This window comes from Myotis brandtii, unplaced genomic scaffold, assembly GCF_000412655.1.
Source record: "Myotis brandtii unplaced genomic scaffold, ASM41265v1 scaffold257, whole genome shotgun sequence".
NCBI classification, from domain to species: domain Eukaryota; kingdom Metazoa; phylum Chordata; class Mammalia; order Chiroptera; family Vespertilionidae; genus Myotis; species Myotis brandtii.
The window spans coordinates 281,308-287,124 of record NW_005359757.1 but is presented as its reverse complement, the minus strand read 5'-3'; the positions used below and the strand labels follow the sequence as shown (position 1 = coordinate 287,124).

Genomic DNA, 5,817 nt, shown 5'->3' with positions numbered 1-5,817 from the left:
GTGTGTGTGTGTGTGTGTGTGTGTGTGTGTGTGTTTTGCAAACACTTTGTTGTTTTTAAAAAGCACGACTGGCACATTTTCACAAGTAAAACCAGTGGATGCTGGACACTCACAAAAGAAGAAAAATACTGTTTCGGTCACAGCTCTAAGGCAGACATTACATTTTTTCACAGGGTTGATGACGGAGACACCAACACGCTGTGCTACAGCACACGCCCTCACAGCACTGCTGCCTGGATGACAATCTCCAGGTTCTCTGATGTCCCTTTTGCTGGACCATCCTCAGCTCCAGCTGGGCCGGGCTGGGCTTCCACCCTTCTCCAGCTTGGGCTTTCGCACACTTGATGATCCGCTGCAGAATGTGGTGCACAGCTGACACGGTCTTCTCACAGGCCACCTTGAGATTATTGGGATGTCTGTGTGTCCGCACCAGGAGCATGGCAGCAAACAAGTCCCCAGTGCCCACAAAGACGGCATCCACCTTGTGAATATCCATGCAGATGCTCCCTATCGCCACGGAGCCATCAGGGTGCCAGATCCTCTGGCTCCCCAGCACAATCAGGTAGTCACGGCCCTGCGGGAAGGGAGGTCGGAGCTGGTGATGACCACGGCGGTCCCAATCCAGTGCAGCATGTCCCTCACTGCTAAGCATATTTGTTTATTCTAGAGAATTCCATCTCTGAGACACATCTTCAAGATGCTCAAAAGTCAAGATTGGACTAAGACATAAGGATACTAGGCCATCAATGGTATGATACTTACTTGAATATGTTTTTCACATTAACATGTTCCTGGTATTGAATGTTCTATTATTTATGACTAGAGGCCTGGTGTACGAATTTGTGCACCGGTGGGGTCCCTCGGCCTGGCCTACAGGGATCGGGCCGAATCCTGCTCTCTGACATCCCCCAAGGAGTTCCCAGATTGTGAGAGGGTGCAGGCCAGGCTGAGGGAGCCCACTTGTGCATGATTGGGGCCAGGGAGGAACCATGGGAGGGCTCCAGGGTGTGTCGGGCCTATCTTGCCCAGTCCTGATCAGCCGGACCCCAGCAGCAAGCTAACCTACTGGTTGGAGAATCTGCCCCCTAGTGATCAGTGCACATTATAGCGACTGGTTGAATGGTTGAGCAGTCGGACACTTAGCATATTAGGCTTTTATTATATAGGATTTATTCCTTTATGCTCAACACTGCCCACTCTCAGTAACCTCTTTTACCTTAGCAGGGTGGAACCCTTAGTAGTCAGGCCTGTGTGGCCTCCAGAGCTTCTGGAAGCTGGGAGGGTGTTTCTGTCAGATCTCTTGCTAGGGGGAAGCACAGTCAGGTTCAGGGGAAAGAAGGGGGAATGGCTCCTCCCCAAAGCCAGTCATTGACACCCCCTGAGTCTGCCTAGACTTCTACGCCCTAGCCTGTGCTACTGACCCTCAGCAGAGCTTAAGATCCACAAGGTGGGATGAAAGAGATTCCAGAGAGTGGGGTAAGTGCTTCCCCCCCCCCCCATGCCACTCAGTGGGGATTGCCCTGCCCATGAAAGACGACACCTGTGGTACTGGAGGATGACTCCAGGGATCCTGAGGGCTGGTTGTCCCACCAACCTTCTCCCCTGTGCCTCAAACCCCAGACTCTCCTCAGGCAACTCTGGTCTGCACTCTCCCTCTGCCGAAGCCCAGGTTGCAAATAAAATTTTGTGCATTGGCCTTTTAAGAGGTTTCCTTTATTTTAAGCAGATTCTATCTCTCCTTGGCAGACAGAAACCCTGCTGCTTTTCACAGCCTGATGTTATGTGGGCACCTCTTCCGAGCTCTGATGCTCTGGGCTGGGGAGCCTGGCCTGGGGTTCAAGCCTCACACTTTCCAGAGGGAACCTCCCACAGGTGAGATATCCCTCCAGGCCCTCAGCCAACACCCATGGGAGCAGGGCCAGCCCTTTCCACATCTTTGTCCTTCCTTCCACTCTTGATGTGGGTTCTTCTGCAAAGCCTGAGGTATAAGACTCCTCTTCCACTAAGCTTTAGATGGCTTTTCAGGATGATGGTTCTTTAATTTAGTTGTATGTGCAGTTTGGTCCTGGGAACAGGTGAGTGTATGATCCACCTATTCTACTGCCATCTTGAAAAAGCCCTTGTGGTTATATTTTAGAATTATGTATGCATAATTTAAATGTTAGTAAGAAAAAAGTTAGATGTTCTACCATATTGAATCATCAAGCAGCCTAGAATGAGAGAATACAAGCAGTATATTCCATTGGTCAGTTCTAATGATCAGAAAGTCTTTTTTAAACAGGTTTCCTTATAAATGCAACCCATTGGCTTTGTGTTTTTGTTGTTGTTGTTGTTGTTTTGTGTGTTGTGTGTGTGTGTGTGTGTGTGTGTGTGTTTTGCAAACACTTTGTTGTTTTTAAAAAGCACGACTGGCACATTTTCACAAGTAAAACCAGTGGATGCTGGACACTCACAAAAGAAGAAAAATACTGTTTCGGTCACAGCTCTAAGGCAGACATTACATTTTTTCACAGGGTTGATGACGGAGACACCAACACGCTGTGCTACAGCACACGCCCTCACAGCACTGCTGCCTGGATGACAATCTCCAGGTTCTCTGATGTCCCTTTTGCTGGACCATCCTCAGCTCCAGCTGGGCCAGGCTGGGCTTCCACCCTTCTCCAGCCTGGGCTTTCGCACACTTGATGATCCGCTGCAGAATGTGGTGCACAGCTGACACGGTCTTCTCACAGGCCACCTTGAGATTATTGGGGTGTCTGTGTGTCCACACCAGGAGCATGGCAGCAAACAAGTCCCCAGTGCCCACAAAGACGGTGTCCACCTTGTGAATATCCATGCAGATGCTCCCTATTGCCACGGAGCCATCAGGGTGCCGGATCCCCTGGCTCCCCAGCACAATCAGGTAGTCACCGCCCTGCGGGAAGGGAGGTCGGAGCTGGTGATGACCACCGTAGTCCCCATCCAGTGCAGCACGTCCTCACCGCTAAGGCTTCTTCCAGGCTGTGGATCTTTCTGCCAGTCAGTACTCAGCCTCGAACTGGTTGGGAGTTATAATGTCTGCAACCGGCACAACCTTTTCTTTGTGAACAGAAAGGAGGTCCTCTGGAACGTACATGGAGCCTTCGCCATCCCACTTGTCACCCATCACCAGTCCCACAGGTATACCAGCTGGGAGTTCTGCTGCTTCAGCTCCCGCACGATGCCCACCACCATGGCCAGGAAGGACTTGTCCCTCGTGTACCCATGAGCACGTAGTCATATTTATTCACGTTGTTCAGCTTCAGGCCTTCGTACACCTCCTGGAGCTCCTCTGCGTTCAGCACCTGACCCTTCCAGTGTGCGTTGCCTGTGTGGTTTGAAAACTGGACAGAGTTCACAGCCTCAATCTCAAATCCTAAAACCTGCAGCAGGAACATGGCCGCCCGGTTTCCCATGTAGCCGCGGACATCGTGGCTGTTGATGGAGAGCACCCGGCATTCCTCCTCCAGGCCAGCCTGCAGGGTTGGCGCTGGGCCGACCGCTTCGGCCTGTCCCTGCTCGAGGGGTTCGGGTTCCCCTCTGGTTCGGGTTCTCAACCCATTGGCTTTAAGAAGCCCCAGAGATCAAGTTCAACTCCGTTTTCATAAGACAGCCTTTCAGATATATAAGGAGACCTGTCATGTCCTCTAAGTCATAACCTCTTTTGAATTCAGCCCCACCCCAGCAAATCTCTCAGTTGGAATTAATAAATTTATTTTTCCTGTTTATTTAGCAATTTCATTTTCTTTTTATTTTTCAATTACTATTGGCATTCAACATTATTTCATATAAGTTTCAGGTGTGCAGCATTGTGGTTAGACATTTATATAATTTTCAAAGTGTAGTACCCACATGGAAACATTCACAGTTATTACAATATTTTTGACCATTTTCCATATGCTATAGTGCACATCCCTGTGATTATTTGTAACTACCAACTTTTACTTCTTAATCCCTTTGCCTTTTTCACCCAGCCTCCAACCACCCCTCTCATCTGGAAAACATCAGTTTGTTCTTGGTATCTATGAGTCTATTTCTGTTTTGTTTTTTCATTTATTTTCTTTAGATTCCACATATAAATGAAATCATATGGTATTTATCTTTCTCTGTTTGACATTTCACTTAGCACAATACCCTCTAGGTCCATCCATGTTGTCACAAATGGTAAAATTTTATTCTTTTTTATGGCTGAGTAATATTCCATTGTATATATGTGCCACATCTTCTTTATCCAATTGTCCTTTGGTGGGCACTTAGGTTGCTTCCATATCTTGTCTATTGTAAATAATGCCAGTTCCATATGCACTTGAAAACAATGTATGTTCTATTGCTTTGAGGTGAAAAGCTCTAAAATATCAATTAAATCCACTGGATCTAATGTGTCCTTTAGGCCACTGTTTCCTTGTTGATGTTCTGTCTGAAAGATCTACCTATTGGTTACAATGGGGTGTTAAAATCCCTGACTATGACTGTATTACTGTTGATCTCTCCCTTATGTCTGTTAATATTTGCTTTATATATTTAGGTGCTCCTATGTTGGGTGCATAAATGTTTACAAGGGTTGCATATCCTCTTGTTGGATTGATCCCTTTATTATTATAAAATGTTCTTCTTTGTCTCTTATTTTAGCCTTTGTTTCAAAGTCTATTTTGTCTGGTATAAATATTGCTACCCCAGCTTTTTTGTTTTGTTTTTTTTTTCCATTTGCATGAAATATCTTTTTCCATCCCTTTACCTTCAGGGTGTGTATGTCTTTTGATCTAAAGTAGGTCAGTTGCAGACAGTCAGTATGAATTAATTTAATAAGGCAAATTCATTATATAAAGCTTTAGAAATAAGTTGCATCAGATGATTGAGAAAGGTCTTGGATGGAAACCCGAAAAAGAAGGCGCTGAAGAAAGGAGCTGGAAATTCCTATCATCAACCTATTTTATATGCTTCCCCACTCCCTGCCTTGTCTAGGATAGTTTGGACTGTGAACTCCTTATCCTAGGAGTCCATTGAACTTGGCAACTAGAGATGATTGCTAAGTAAATTTTGAAAGCACAGAAATATAAAATGACCTTGGCATTTTGAATATAAACAACATTTAAAGATATAAAACCTTAAAAGTTGGCATTTGGGTCAGTTTTAAAACATACACATACATAAATCCCTGAAGAAATAAAGTGTACTGTAATTGAGTTATGGCAAAAACACTATGTAATTTAGACACCAAATATCTACCTTTCTTCAATTTTCTGGCTAGTTTAGGAAAAACATAAGCACATAACCCACATTACTCAGATAATCCTATTGCTATTAATTTGGCCATTTACTCAGGAGATATAAGTAACATCTGGTTTATTTTATTTTATTATTATGTTTTAATATATTTTTTATTGATTTCAGAGAGGGAGAGGGAGAGAGAGATACAAACATCAATGATGAGAGAGAATCATTAATTGGCTGCTCCTGCATGCCCCCTACTGGGGATCGAGCCCACAACCCAGGTATATGCCCTTGACCGGAATGGAATCGGTGACCCTTCAGTCCGCAGGTCGATGCTCTATCCACTGAGCCAAGCAGAGTAGGGCACATCTGGTTTATTTTAGAAGTGATAATTTTATAAAGTGATTTCGTTTTTAAATGCAATCAATTTACCTGACTTCTCAAGAATGTAATGAACTATTACATAAATTTTTGGTAGACTTTATGAAGATTTGTAGAGTCCTAATGAAGGGTGACATCACATGTGGCAGCCCATCATTTTGTTTGTCCTCTTTCCTCTCCTCTCTTTACTTTCTGCTTTTGACTGCC

At 45.1% G+C, this 5,817-nt stretch overlaps 2 pseudogenes; both read right to left on the bottom strand.

The window, feature by feature from the left end:
* Nucleotides 1-218: 218 nt before the first annotated feature.
* Nucleotides 219-633, bottom strand: LOC102255896 (annotated as a pseudogene).
* A 1,925-nt stretch (nt 634-2,558) lies between these two features.
* Nucleotides 2,559-3,602, bottom strand: LOC102261287 (annotated as a pseudogene).
* Between the last annotated feature and the right edge of the window lie 2,215 nt (nt 3,603-5,817).